The sequence below is a fragment of the Triticum aestivum genome, chromosome 2D, assembly GCF_018294505.1.
Source record: "Triticum aestivum cultivar Chinese Spring chromosome 2D, IWGSC CS RefSeq v2.1, whole genome shotgun sequence".
NCBI classification, from domain to species: domain Eukaryota; kingdom Viridiplantae; phylum Streptophyta; class Magnoliopsida; order Poales; family Poaceae; genus Triticum; species Triticum aestivum.
In genome coordinates, this window is record NC_057799.1 from 649275849 (window position 1) to 649291396 (window position 15548).

Here is a 15548-nt window from a genome sequence, read left to right on the forward strand (position 1 = left end):
CTTGAACTATTTTGTATTTCATGAACTTTAAAAAAAATTCATGAACTTCTTCGATCCGTGAACTTTTTTCAAACTCGTGAACTTTTTAAAATCCTTCGACTTTTCTGAAATTAGTGAACTTTTCCAGATTCTATGAACTTTTTTCAAATTTATGAACTTTTCCAAATTCCACGAACTTTATTCAAATTTATGAACTTTTTCCAATTTTCGTGAGCTTTTTTGAATACGTGAACCTTTTCTTTTTAAAAACAAATTCGTTAACTTTTTCTTAATCTATGAACTTGGAAATTTTGGGATAGGCAGCGACAATTGTCCATAAAAACTGCGTGGTTATTTGGATGAGTAGCACGTGGTGGCTCTATTGGTTAGTCAGGCCCACCAGGGCGCTGCTGTGAGCGCCAGTTTTGTTAGCCGGCGCTGAATGCGCGGATTAGGAGGTCCCGAGATCTGTGATAAGTGCAAATGTTTCCTTCGAGCCTGCTTATGTGTTTTAGCGAATAATAATGATTCAGTTGGATTTCGCTGCACTATTTGTAACTCTCTGGCCCATGAATCAATCTCATGCCCGGCTAGACTGAAATGCTCACGGTGCTCTTTTTTGGGCCATAATTCCTGGAAGTGTGGATATGCACGTGATTCGAGCTTCTTTTGGAAATATAAATCGGACACTGTCAAGGTTACGCGGACTCCAATTTCGCATGTAAGGAAAGTCAAGAAGGTTAAATGGATATGGAGAACTAAAAAGAAGGAGGATATCTTTTCTGGTGGGATGGTCCGTAACTTGGGGAAAACAATCTGGCGACTCAAGCGTTCGGCTGATACAGTTAGCGATCTGCATGATTCCTATCCTGACCCCGGACGTGCGCCACTTCCCTGTTGGGGATGACGCTCTGAATCCTCATGTTGCAAAGGTTGAAACTGCAGTAGATGACATAACTCTTGACGCGCACAACAGCAGGTTCAGCCTTGTCAGAATTCAGTCCGAGGGTGATGTAATTTGCATGACCTTGGTTTTGAGGGTGATGTATTCATGTGGAGGAATAAAAACCATCGTGTTGAAGGGTACATCCGTGAAAGACTTGATCGTGTGGTGGCTATCCCGGAGTGGTGTGTTCGGTTCCCAGCCTACAAAGTGATTAATGGTAACCCGCAGAAATCTGACCACAGGCCAGTGATCTTAATGCAGGATGGCAGCCCGCGGGTGCAGAGGTGCGGTGCTGGGGAGAGGCTGCCACGGTTTGAAGCACGGTGGCTGCTGGAGGAGAATTGTGATGGCATCGTTCAGGAGGCTTGGGAGAAGGCGAGCGATGGCGAGGTTAGTTCCATGCTAGCCCAGGTGCTTAAGTCTCTAGATACGTGGAGTAGGGAGGTGCTGGGTGATTTGCAGAAGAGGATCAAAAAGCTCAGGGACGAGCTGGAAACTGTGCGGCGGCTCCCCATTTCGGAAAGTCAAGTGCGTAGAGAGCAAACCGTGGCATATAAGTTAGAAAAGTTGGAGGAGCAGGAAGACCTAGTATGGAGGCAGAGGGCACACGTGAACTGGCTCATGTATGGGGACCGGAACACCAAGTATTTCCAGGCTTATGCGTCGGAAAGGAAGAAGAGGAACTGGATACACAAGTTGAGGAGAGATGATGGCACGGAGGTGGTTGGAGAGAAGGGCATCAAGGAACTAGTGACTAACTATTTTTCCAAGCTTTTTACTTCTGTGGCAGGCGCGGACGTGGGCAATATTCTGCAGCATGTAAACCCGAAGGTAACCAGCCAGATGAATGAGGAGCTCACTGCTGAATTCACCGCTGAGGAAGTGAAAGCGGCTCTTGACAGCATTGGTGATTTGAAGGCTCCCGGCATGGATGGGCTTCCAGCTGTGTTTTATAAACATTATTGGCACTTAATTGGTGACTCTATGGTAGATGAGGTGTTGCATGTGTTGCGAGGCGGCAGTATGGCTGAGGGATGGAACGACACTCTAGTAGTGCTAATCCCAAAGGTGCAGAATCCAGAAACTTTGAAGGATATTCACCCTATTAGCCTCCGTAACGTTGTGTACAAGCTTGTCTCCTAGGTGCTTGCCAACCGGCTGAAGAACATCCTTGGCGAGGTGATATCCCCAAATCAGAGTGCTTTTGTGCCCGGCCGACTGATCTCGAACAACACCATTCTTCCGTATGAGATGACACATTTCCTAAAGAGGAAGAGGACTGGGAGGGTTAACTATGCAGCATTGAAGCTGGATATGAGCAAAGCGTACGACCGTGACGAATGGGGTTTCCTGGAGAAGGTGATGGTGCAGCTGGGTTTTGCACAAGAATTTGTGAGCCTCATCAGCAAGTGCATCCGCACAGTCAAGTTCTGTTTCAAGGTGAATGGGACGTGCATGGATCAGGTGTTACCGGGCCGTGGCCTATGCCAGGGGGACCCCATATCGCCCTACCTGTTCCTCATCTGCGCTGAAGGACTATCGACCATGCTCCAGCACGCTGAAGAAATGGGTCAGTTAAGAGGGACCCAAATCGCACCGACGGCGCCCTCGATTAGTCACCTACTATTCGCAGATGACTCCCTTCTGCTTATGGAGGCCACACCAGAGAGCATAGCGGCGGTGAATAACATTTTGAAGGTATATGAACTTGGCTCGGGGCAGGTGATTAACAAGGATAAGTCGGCCGTCCTCTTCAGTAAAAACACTCCCAATTCGAGGAAACTGGAGCTTCTTGCTCTCCTTGGGCTGCGGTCCGAGAGCCTTCAGGGGAAGTACCTTGGCCGTCCTAGCTATGTTGGACAATCGCGTCAGAAGTGCTTTGAGTACCTAAGGGACATGATTTGGGAAATTTTGAAGGGCTGGAAAATCAAGCTATTATCGAAGGCAGCGAAGGAAATCCTCGTCAAAGCGGTCATTCAGGCCATTCCCGCTTACGCCATGGCGTGCTTTGATTTGACGAAGTCACTTTGTGAGAGCATCAGCAAGATGGTGGCAAAATTCTCGTGGGCGAGTCAGGAAGATGATAAGAAACATCAATGGGTCAGTTGGGAGCAAATGATGCTACCAAAGGAGCAAGGCGGTCTGGGCTTCAGAGATCCGCATGTGTTCAATGTGGCAATGTTGGCCCGACAGGTTTGGAGGCTGCTGCACGCGCCGGACTCTCTCTGCGCCCAAGTCCATAGAGCTCTCTATTTCCCAGTGGAGATATACTGACAGCAGAACCTCAGCCGGGGATGAGCTACGTTTGGCGGAGCATCCTGCAGGGTGTGGAGGTCGTCGGGGCTGGAATGATCTGGCGAATTGGCTCGGGCTCTCAGGTCCGGATCTGGGCGGACCCGTGGATACCATCAAATGATATTAGGAGACCGAGAGCGCTACCGGGTAGGAGCCTGCTTACCACAGTGGATGACCTGATCGACCCGACCACCAACAATTGGGATCCACAGCTTGTGCACCAGACCTTTGATGCAGCGGATGCGGCGATGATCCTCGCCATTCCTATCTGTGAGCAGTATGATGACTTTGTGGCTTGGCACTTTGACAATAAGGGCTTATTTTCGGTCCGATCGGCCTACAAAGTCTATACCAATCTGCTCGCGCACCAACAAATCAGAAGCAATGGAGAAAGCTCGGGCGGGTACCCGGATGAACGCATGTGGAAGGAGATTTGGAAGCTGGATTGCCCGACCAAAGTGCAACACTTCATGTGGCGGCTTGCGCATGATAGTCATCCGACTCGGAGGAACGTGGAACGACTCGGAGTGCAGCTTGATAACAGGTGTGTGGTCTGTAAGCGTCTGCCGGAGGACGGGGGCCATCTCTACCTCCACTGTAAGGAGGTGAAGAAGTGCTGGCGCTCATGCCAACTGGATTGGACATGCCAGGCCCTGCTAGCTTGCTCGTCGGCGAAGGAGATGGTCAGGGCCATTCTAAAGCTCCCGTTGGTGTCCCGTATGCGCATGGTGTGCCTGCTGTGGTTGTGGTGGGCTGAAAGGAACAAAGCAAATCATGGGAACAAGCGGCTTTCGTAGGGCAGGTTGGGCACTTCACAATGGAGTGGCAGGAGTACCAGGTGTCGGTGTCAAAATCGGCGGATCTCGGGTAGGGGGTCCCGAAATGTGCGTCTAAGGTCGATGGTAACAGGAGACAGGGGACACGATGTTTACCCAGGTTCGGGCCCTCTCTATGGAGGTAATACCCTACTTCCTGCTTGATTGATCTTGATGAATATGAGTATTACAAGAGTTGATCTACCATGAGATCGTAATGGCTAAACCCTAGAAGTCTAGCCTGTATGACTATGGTAATGAGTCTCTCCTTCCGGACTAAGTCCTCCGGTTTATATAGACACCGGGAGGATCTAGGGTTACACAAGGTCGGTTACAAAGAAAGGAATCTACATATTTGGTCGCCAAGCTTGCCTTCCACGCCAAGGAGAGTCCCATCCGGACATGGGTGTAGTCTTCGATCTTCGCATCTTCACGGCCCATCAGTCCGGACCATGGCTAACAGGCCGGACGCCCGAGGACCCCTTAGTCCAGGACACCCTCAGTAGCCCCTGAACCTGACTTCAATGACAAGGTATCCGGCGCGTAGATCTGTCTTCGGCATTGCAAGGCGGGTTCCTCCTTCTGAACTGTACCCGAAGTAGTCTTCGGACGTATCGATGTGTCCGGATCTGTAACACACACACCGCACACAACTGTAGGGAGAATATAATATTTCACGAATCCAATCCGCTGACAACTTTTTACAACATGACATCATGTCCGCCCGGTCATAACTTTGAACCGTTTCCATCTGCCGCTCCACGTTTCGAGACGCGGTTGCCATTGGCACATCTTGTCAAAGCAGAGATCGTGTCCCCTTATTGCGGGACTCTCATCAATACGGGCGTGGGTAACCCAACCGTGCCGCTTACACAACCCTTGGGAATAGGAGTGTTTCGAGGCAAATGGGGAGGCGTTCAATATTCACTGCCTTTATAAGGGGATAAGGATTCCCTTCTTCTCCCACGCCTTCTCTCTTTCTCCGTCCTTCCAATCTTAAGCTCCAGCGCCCAAGTTCCCATCTTCTTCTCACTCAAGCTAGCACCCAACCATGTCCGGGTACCGAGGTCAGGGCAAGTGGATGGTCTCCTCCGTTAAGGAGAAGGATATTACTGAGCTTTGGGCGGCCGGGTATTTGGCGAAGGAAATCGCCCACCGCCTTCTAGCCCAGGGGCAAATCGTCCCCACGCTGAAGCCCAACGAGAGGGTGGTATTCATCCCTCATTTCCTCCGCGGGCTAGGGTTTCCTCTTCACCCTTTCGTCCGCGGGATGATGTACTATTACGAGATAGACTTCCATGATCTATCTCCGAACTCCTTCCTCAACATCTCGGCGTTCATCGTCGTGTGTGAGGCCTTCCTCCGCATCCAACCCCACTTTGGGCTGTGGCTCAAGGTCTTCAACGTGAAGCCGAAGGTGGTGGATGGCCAGCACGCGGAGTGCGGAGGAGCTATGGTGAGTAAGCTGTCCAATGTCTCCTGGCCGAAAGGCACTTTCGTGGAGACCGTCAAGGAATGGCAGAAACAATGGTTCTACATTACAGAACCCCGCGGCACCAACTGGGCCGCAGCTGCCGAATTCAACCCCGGTGCCCCAATGCGGCTCATCTCCTGGGTCGAGAAGAGCCCGAACTGGTGTTCGCCAGACGAGCTGATAGCGCTGCAGACGCGCGTTCAAAGCATGGTGGACAAGGATGTCAAACTTGTTGACATAATCCAGGTGATGCTAGTTCGCCGGATTCTCCCGTGCCAAAGCCGAAGCCCCCCTCTATGGAAGTTCAATCCGAAGAAGCACCATACCCTGAAGAGGCTCTTCGAGACCACTCACGAAGGTGCTTGGAAGTTGCTCTTTAAGGGCAACGAGAAACCGCCGGCCACAGATTCAGACCGTGGGCACGACATTAACCACCTCGCCAGCGAGGTATGTTATTTTTAACGCATCCCCTACTTGCCTGTTTCGAGGATGATGTCTGAGCCTTTATCATTGCCTCTTCAGGACTGGATGTTGAGGGCGAAGCGGATCCAGTGTGCGGCTCCGCTGCCTGAAGAACCAGTCATCCCGCGTTTAGCGAAGATGCTGGTGCCGGCACCCTATAAGGCGCCGGAGAAGAAGGCCAAGGGGGCCAAGAGTGGCCCCCGTTGCAAGGGCGCTTCGGACGTGACGTCCGAAGACGAATAGACCCATTCCTCCGTCCCTGAGAACAACGACGAGGAACAGGAGGAGGAGGAGGAGGAGAAGGAGAACAACCCTCCCCCTAAGGAGGGAAAGAAGAAGAGGGCACTACAAAAAAAAGACACATCCGTGACATTTTGGGCCGAACGAATTTTTTTCTGTCATACTTATGACACTTCTATGACGATAATTGTGACAAAACCCGGTATCATCATAGATGTGGCGGGGTCCTACTTCTATGACAAAAAATCATGACAGAAAATGGGCTTTTCGTCCTGGGCAGGCCGGATACGCAGCTGCATGACATTCTTTGGGCTGTCCATGAAGGAAAAAACCGTGGTAGAAGCGAGGGCGAGGAAAACATCGAGGTGTTCCCGGTTACAGTGGGTGGTCGGGGCCGAGCGATGCACGTTTCTCTCGTACACGTACGCGCATGGGTGCGAGGCGTTGGGCTCTAACTGAACCCGAGCGTTTGCGCTGCAGGCTACGCGTTACTTAACCCGAGCGATTGATCGATGGCTGTTAACTAAACCCGATCGAGCGATTCCTTCGCTACTGCTGCTAACTGAAGCTGATCGATGCTGCCTCTGGATGAACAGTGAGCGTTGCTGGGGGGGTTTGGATGAACAGTTCCCGGTGGGGGTGGATGAACAGGAGCCCGTGGTGTTGCCTCTGGATGAACAGGACCCTGATCGATCGAGCCGGTTGGGGCTGGATGAACAGGACCCCGTGGAGGGCAGGATGAACAGGAGCACCCCGTGGAGGGCTAGATGAATAGTAGACGGTGGAGGGCTAGATGAACAGTAGCCCGTGGAGGGGTGGTTGAACAAGAGCCCGTGGAGAGGGCTGGTTGAACAGTAGCGGTGGAGTAGCGCGCGGTGGAGGCTGGATGAACAGGAGCCCGTGGATGAACAATCGCAGGTGGAGGCTGGAGGAGGTCGACGGTGGATGAACAGTAGCCCGTGGAGGCTGGAGGGGGTCGACGGTGGAGATGAACAATATCCCGTGGAGTCCTGTTTTGCGGTACGCCACACCCCTTCCGATGAACACCACTCCCGTTTCGACTGTAGCGCTCCAACACAAGTCCGTTTCCTCTGGTTTGCGGTACGCCACACCCCTCCCGATCAACAGGACCCCCGTTTCGACCGTAGGAGGTCCGTTTCCTCCGTTTTGCAGTATGCCAGACCCCTCCCGATGAACAGGATCCCGTTTCAAACGTGGCCGGTCGAACACAAGGCCGTTTCCTCCGTTCTGCGGTACACCAGGCCTCGTTTCCATTGGCTGTTCCGTCCAAACCCTCCCGATGAACACGACGACGCATTCCGTTCCGATCCAGCCGGTTGGCTCCCCATGAACACGACGACGACGCTGTTTCACCGTTCTGACCTAGCCATGTACACGAGCCCTGGACGTACGTATGCGCGAGTAGGCGTTCGAGACCCCGCCCGTATGTACGTACGTGGCCGTATTTACTTTCTTGCACCCTGGCCGATGTACGTACGTGTACATGCTATGTGCGCGCCTCTACTACGACACGTGCGCGCCTCTACATCGATTAGTATGTACGTACACGTTCGCGACCAGAATGACAACACTACGTACGCTTCGACCAGGTGGGTCCCGACTGTCAGGCACTTCCTTGCGTGCGAAGATGTAGCTGGTGGGTCCCAGCAGTCAGGGGAGGCGAATCATTTTTTATCCCGGACGCACTTCCTTGCGTGCGAAGATGTAGCTGGTGGGTCCCAGCAGTCAGGGGGAAATGTTTTTTCGCGAAATATGGTGGCCCGTCCGGTGGGTCCCCGCTGTCAGGTGGAGGAATACTTATTTTGCACGTAATAAGGAGGCACTTCCTTGCTGCGGCCATGGACCCAGCTGTCAGCCTCTCCACGTACAGTCCACGTCCGATGGAAGCCGTTCCTTGACCACGTTGACCACGCCGCGCCAAGAGCACCAGGGCGGTGGACGACGGCGAGGCCTAGGAAGGGGACGACGCGGAGCCAGGGAAGACGCGATAGTAGGGGCGGGTGAGGAGTACGAGGGTTCACTGGTTCGCTGTCGTGTGAGGCTGCCGTCGCCGCAGAATAACAGGGGGTGTGGGTGAGTAGAGGGATGGCATGGCCAGCGGTGGGAATAGTAGGGGCGGTGAGGCCTCCGTGGCAGCACAACCGGCCATGGGAGGCAGGAGCATGCGGCACGACCGGCACTGCTTTGGGCGGCTGAAGCAACAAGACCAGAGGTTGAAGATGCACTACGGCCGTTGGATGGACACCGTACGGTCACTGGAGCTAGAATCGTTCATATTGACTAAGTTGATAAAGCACTCCGTCCCCGTCAACTTAGTAGGCCCACAAGTCAGCCTCCCACCAAGGTGGGTCCCAACCAACAGGGGGAGTATTCATTTTTTTGTGCGTAATAAGGAGGCACTTCCGGTGGGTCCGAGCTGAGAGCGGGGGGGAACGTTTTTTTCATGCAATACGGTGGCCCGTCCGGTGGGTCCCAACAGTCAAGGGGGAAACCTTTTTTCGCGAAATACGGTGGCCCGTCCGGTGGGTCCCTGCTGTCAGGTGGAGGAATCATTATTTTCCGCGTAATAAGGAGGCACTTCCTTGATGCTGTCGTGGACCCAGCTATCAGCCTCTCCACATACAGTCCACGTCCGATGGAAGCCGTTCCTTGACCACGTTGACCACGCCGCGCCGAGAGCACCAGGGCGGTGGACGACGGTGAGGCCTAGGAAGGGGACGACGCGGAGCCGGGGAAGACGCGGCAGCGGAAGCCCGCGCAGAGAGGAGTACGAGGGTTCACTGGTTCAACTGCGGTGTGAGGCTACCGTCGCCACGGAATAACAGGGGGTGTGGGTGAGTAGAGGGATGGCCTGGCCAGCGGTGGGAGTAGTATGGGGCGGTGAGGCCTCCGCGGCATCACAGCCGGCCACGGGAGGCAGGAGCACTCGGCATGACCAGCGCTGCTTTGGGCGGCTGGAGCAAGAAGACCAGAGGTTTGAAGAAGCACTACGGCCATTGGATGGACATCGTACGGTCACTGCAGCTAGAATCGTTTATATTGACTAAGTTGACAAAGCCCTTGGTACGCGTCAACTTAGTACGCCCACAGGCCAGCCTCCGAAACGGTACGCCCCAGATGTCAGGGGGAGGAATCATTTTTTGGGCGGCTGAAGGAAGAATATCCGAGATTGAAGAAGAAGCACGACATCCGTTGGATTGACATCCAACGGCCACAGCTGACAGAACCGTGTGTTGTTGACAAAGCCTTGCATACGCGTTAAAATAATTTTTTTAGGGGATGCGTCAACTTGCAGAGAACATATAGCCCATTTGCGATTTGTAAGAATGTACAACACATTTTTTAATTCTAATGGAATTTACTACAGCCCATTTACAGTTTGTTAAAAGTACAGCCCAGTTTCTAGCTAGGACAACGATTAATAATTTCAACCAACCGCTCAAAACAGAATTCAAAAAAAAATTCCCACATTTTTATGGGATCTGAAATATTTTTATCCGAAATTTCTAGTCAAATTAAATATAATTTCAAAATAAAGTTGTATTACGTTAACATCCAACGAAATATTGCGCGCGCAACTAGTAATGAAATTAAAATTTTCGAATTTTGAAAATAATATATTTTTTAAACTAATTACGCGTTTGGTGCATTTTTTATAGTTACTGCCCAGTTATTATAATTACATCCCATTTATTATTTATCAAAGTCTATTTTCTTGCTAAGCCTAATGCATACCTCCTAGGAAAGTTTGCAGCCCAGCTGGGCGGAGAATAACAAGTTCACCAGGATATTGTGTACAACTGTCGGCCCAGTTGCATTGCTGATGTTGAAAAAAAGGCCTGTATAGTACAGTACAACCTAACATGGCTACTCAGCCCACATTCAGCGACGCCGGAAAGGCCCAAACAAGGCTTCTGTACAACTTTTTGAAGTCACTGAGCTCAATTAATAACTTAAGAAAAAAGTTAGATTACAGTGGAACCTAATTAAAAGCTGTCACGGGCAAAGAAATAATTCAATGGGTCCCACTTGTGCGTGTGTGTGTGTGTGTGAGACCCATCGGTCGATGCTCGTAAATACATCTTTCAGCCATATGCATTGCTGATGCTCAGTAAAAACTTATATAGTTGACACAATAATATAGAACATCATAGCACACTAAACTTGCATACAAAAATTTCACGCAGGCGGCACAATCAGGATGGAAGCAGTGGATCGCTACGGGTAGGGCTATGTTGAAACCAACGAACTCGTACATAACGGTTCATCATCCTTATCAATGACAGGGAAATATCTTGAATGCTGTGCAAAGAAAACAGACAGACAACACAATAAGTTCTGCTAGCACATTAAGTTGACGTACAACCCTTTCTAAAAAAAGTTCAGGTACAAAACTAGAACAGGTCACAATCAAATGTACTGGCACATTAGTGCTTCACACCCATAGCTCGGATTTAACTAGTATCTGACAAGATTTAGTTGTTACCTCAAATTAGAGCACATCCAGGCAGCCAGCGCTGCCTCTTCTCCCAAAGAAGCAGTGGCCTCCGCCGCGCGATGGAGTAGGCCCTGTGCCATCCATCATTCCGAGCAACACAGGGAAAGTTTGACGTTAACTCCTGTAATGGACGTCGTCAACGGACCCTGGCACCAGCGGCTGCGACAGGACTTCAATTGATGGATTGACCACTTCTTCGACATGCACGAACACTCGATACAGGTACATCCCTAATGTGGTCCGCGGCGGCCTTGGTGGCGACGAATAATACAACCCCGGTTCCTGCACCGGTATCTCAACACCAATCACCTTCGGTTGGTGGACGGCTTCTTCATCCATGCCATAACCGTCAGAGCCCAGTTGTCTGGAGGAACAAACATACTTACGAGATCACCTCCAAGGTCGTTGATAAGCTCATTCATGGACTCGCTGTTCCAAGCACGTCGAGGCATGCCGTGGAAGGTAAGCTTTGTTAAAATTTCAAGCTCAGAGGGCACCGAGCCCCATCCTGGGTGCCACCGATCAAAGCTCACCAGCGCGCCATCGCAGAACAAACGCCGGGAAGATTCGAACACACAACTGCAGTCGAAAGTTGTCTGGAACCTGACAAAGAAATCAGCCAGTGGCGGACAGACTTCGACGAGCAAGTCACTTATTTGGATGCCGTGCGCAATGCCAAGAGCTTTGACAAGGTCGTCTGGCGATACGGGAGGCTGGTCGCCGTTGATGGTTACCATCAGCACTTTGCCGGCAAACTGGTCGTCAAGCGCCGCCATGCCACTGTTGAGCGACAGCACGCAGCGACCGAAGGCAGGACGGACCTCAGGATCTCCGGCTCGGAGATCCGCATTGACCGGCGACATGATAGTGAGCTTGAGTACAGGGAGTACAGGAGGGGGATTTGGGGGAACTGGAGTAGGAATCAAGATTCCAGAGGTGGGGGAGGGGCGGGAGATTGGGGATGAAAAGGTAGCTTGAATTTCGAACACACGCCAATATGCTCTCGGCGCGCAAGCACACGAAAACACCGGTGGCACCCACATGTCGGCCTAAGAGTCCTTATTTTTCTTTTTTGGAGAGCCCGGCCTTTTTTTTGAGGATCTTTTGAGAGCCCGGCCTGATAGTCATAATTGACCTGTTTGGCATTGCGTTACTACTCGGCCCATATTCAACGACACCTCACTGTCCCAAACAAGTGTACATCATCGAAAGGACACTGAGCTCAAATTGTATAACTTGAAAAAAGGAGATACACTCTGAACACTGGAGAATGGTGATGCCCTCTGAGGGAGTCCTGAATTAGGGGGTCCTCGGACAGCCGGACTATATCCTTTGGCCGGACTGTTGGACTATGAAGATACAAGATTGAAGACTTAGTCCTGTGTCCGGATGGGACTCTCCTTGGCGCGGAAGGCAAGCTTGGCAATACGGATGTGTAGATCTCCTCCCTTGTAACCGACTCTGTGTAACCCTAGGCCCCTCCGGTGTCTATATAAACTGGAGGGTTTAGTCCGTAGGACAAGAACAATCATACCATAGGCTAGCTTTTAGGGTTTAGCCTCTACGATCTCGTGGTAGATAAACTCTTGTAATACTTATATCATCAAGATCAATCAAGCAGGAAGTAGGGTATTACCTCCATCGAGAGGGCCCGAACCTGGGTAAACATCGTGTCCCCCGCCTCCTGTTACCATCCGCCTTAGACGCACAGTTTGGGACCCCCTACCCGAGATCCGCCGGTTTTGACACCGACATTGGTGCTTTCATTGAGAGTTCCACTCTGCCGTCACCATAAGGCTTGATGGCTCCTTCGATCATCGGCAATGATGCGATCCAGGGTGAGGTTTTCCTCCCCGGACAGATCTTCGTATTCGGCGGCTTCGTACTGCGGGCCAACTCACTTGGCCATATGGAGCAGATCGAAAGCTACGCCCCTGGCCGTCAGGTCAGGTTTGGAAACTTCAACTATACTGCCGACATCCGCGGAGACTTGATCTTTGACGGATTCGAGCCCACGTCAGGCGCGCCGCACGGTCACGACGAGCATGACTTAACTCTACCGCCGGACGGTGTTCGGGAGATCGCACCTGTGGCTACTCCGGCTCTCAATCCGGAACAGATTGCGCCGTCCGAGGACGGGTGGATGGATCCCGCCACGGAGGCCAGACACTCAACGACGATAGAGCCGAATACTGACTTCACCTCTTATGAGACCCGTGTTGCCGGATCCTTGGATTCGTCCCCGGCCACGGGCTCCGAACCGCCTGCGTCCGTGCCTATCGAATCTGATTGGGCACCGATCATGGAGTTTTCCTCTGCGGATATCTTTCAGCACTCACCACTGGGCGACGTGCTAAATTCATTAAGGTCTCTCTCCTTGTCTCGAGGCCCTTGGCCGAACTATGTCCGGCTTGGTTGGGAAGTGGACGACGAAGAAGTTTGTTCCCCACCCACCACCCACTTAATAGCCACCGTCGACGACTTAACCGACATGCTCGATTTCGGCTCCGAAGACATCGACGATATGGACGACGATGTAGGAGACGAACAGGAACCACCGCCCACAGGGCGCTGGACTGCCACCTCATCATATGATATATACATGGTGGACACACCCAATGAAAACAACGACGAGGAGCGGAAGGATGCAGCGAAGGATAATTCCCTCGAAAAGCAACCAAAGCGACGACGTAGGCGCCGCTCTAAATCCCGCCTCAACAGCGATAACAGCGCAATAAAGAATAATACCCCGGTCGAATCCAAAGGAAACAACGACCACATGGATCCAGCGATGGAGCAGGACGAACCAGCGGACGTCGAACACATTACGGCTCCGCTATCCGATCACGGCGATGCCGAGGGTAAAGCTCATCAACCTATCTCCGAGAAGGAGAACAGTCCGGACGACGATGCACACATCATCCCGGAAAGGCGCCTGGAGCAAGAGAACCCCCATAAAAGGCTAACCGCCACCGCGAGGAGTCTGAAGAAGCAGAAGAAAAGGCTCCAGGCCGCGCAAAATACACTCAACAATAGATGGAACAAAGTGCTCGACACTGCAGAAAAGTACGGTGGCAGTCGCCACACGAAGAGCTATCCAAATCGCAAGCTCTGCCTGAATTCGATAACGAGGCCTTAGAGCTCGCACAGCCAAAAAATAAAACGACCAATCAGCCGGACCGAACACCCCGTGGCCGCGATAGGGCGACCAAAGATGTCGGTATGACCAGGTCGATCTACGGATCGGATCTAAGAAGCACGCTTCGGCACAGAATCAAAACCGAACACTACAACCGTCAGAACAGCGTGATACGTCTAATTACAGGGGTGTCGCGCACCCCCTATGCTTCACCGATGAGGTGCTGGATCACGAATTCCCACAGGGATTCAAACCCGTGAACATAGAGGCGTACGACGGAACGACAGACCCTGGGGTCTTGATGGAGGACTTCATCCTTCATATCCATATGGCTCGTGGAGATGATCTCCACGCCATCAAATACTTGCCCCTCAAGTTGAAAGGACTAGCTCGGCATTGGCTGAAGAGCCTCCCTGAAAACTCAATTGGAAGTTGGGAAGAGCTTGAGGACGCTTTCAGGGATAATTTTCAAGGGACCTATGTCCGACCTCCGGATGGAGACGATCTATGTCATATAATTCAACAGCCCGGAGAGTCAGCCCGAAAGCTTTGGAACAGATTCCTCACTAAGAAGAATCAGATTGTAGACTGCCCGGACGCCGAAGCATTAGCGGCTTTCAAACACAGTCTCCGGGACGAATGGCTCGGCAGACGCCTCGACCAGAAAAACCGAGGACAATGGCAGCCCTAACAAGCCTTATGACCCGCTTTTGCGCAGGCGAAGATAGTTGGCTGGCCCGTAGTGGCACCAGCGACCCTGGCACATCCGAAGTCAGGGATGGTAATGGAAAACCACGACGCAATAAAAGTAAGCGTCGGAACAATGAAGACAGCCCAGCCAACACGACGGTAAACTCCGCATTCAGGGGCTCTCGACCCGGTCAACGGAAAAAGCCATTTAAAGGCAGCAGAGATGGACCGTCCAGCCTAAACAAAATTCTAGACAGATTATGTCAGATTCATGGCACCTCCGACAAACCTGCAAACCATACCAACAGAGAATGCTGGGTTTTTAAGCAGGCCGGTAAGCTTAACGCCGAACACAAGGGGAGGGAGACACCAAGCGAAGACGAGGATGAGCCTCGCCAGCAAAATACTGGGGGACAGAAAAAGTTCCCACCAGAGGTCAAAACAGTGAACATGATTCACGTGACGAGGAGGAGCAAACACGCACTCCGAGACATATATGCCATAGAGCCCGTCACCCCCAAGTTCAACCCTTGGTCGACCTGCCCGATCACTTTTGATCACAGGGATGGCCTGACCAATATCCGGCACGGAGGACCGGCTGCCTTGGTGCTAGACCCGATAATCAACGGATACCATCTCACCCGAGTCCTTATGGATGGTGGCAGTAGTCTTAATCTGATATATCAGGACACGGTCCGCAAAATGGGGATAGACCCAACGAGAATTAGCCAAAGCAACACTACCTTTAAAGGAGTAATACCAGGCCCAGAGGCCCGCTGCACGGGCTCCCTCGTACTAGAGGTTGTATTCGGTTGTCCCGACAACTTTCAAAGAGAAAAGTTAACCTTCGACATCGCTCCATTCTGAAGCGGCTATCAAGCACTACTCGGAAGAACGGCCTTCGGTCGTTTTAATGCAGTACCGCATTATGCTTATCTTAAGCTCAAGATGCCCGGTCCACGCGTTATCATCATAGTTAGCGGAAACAC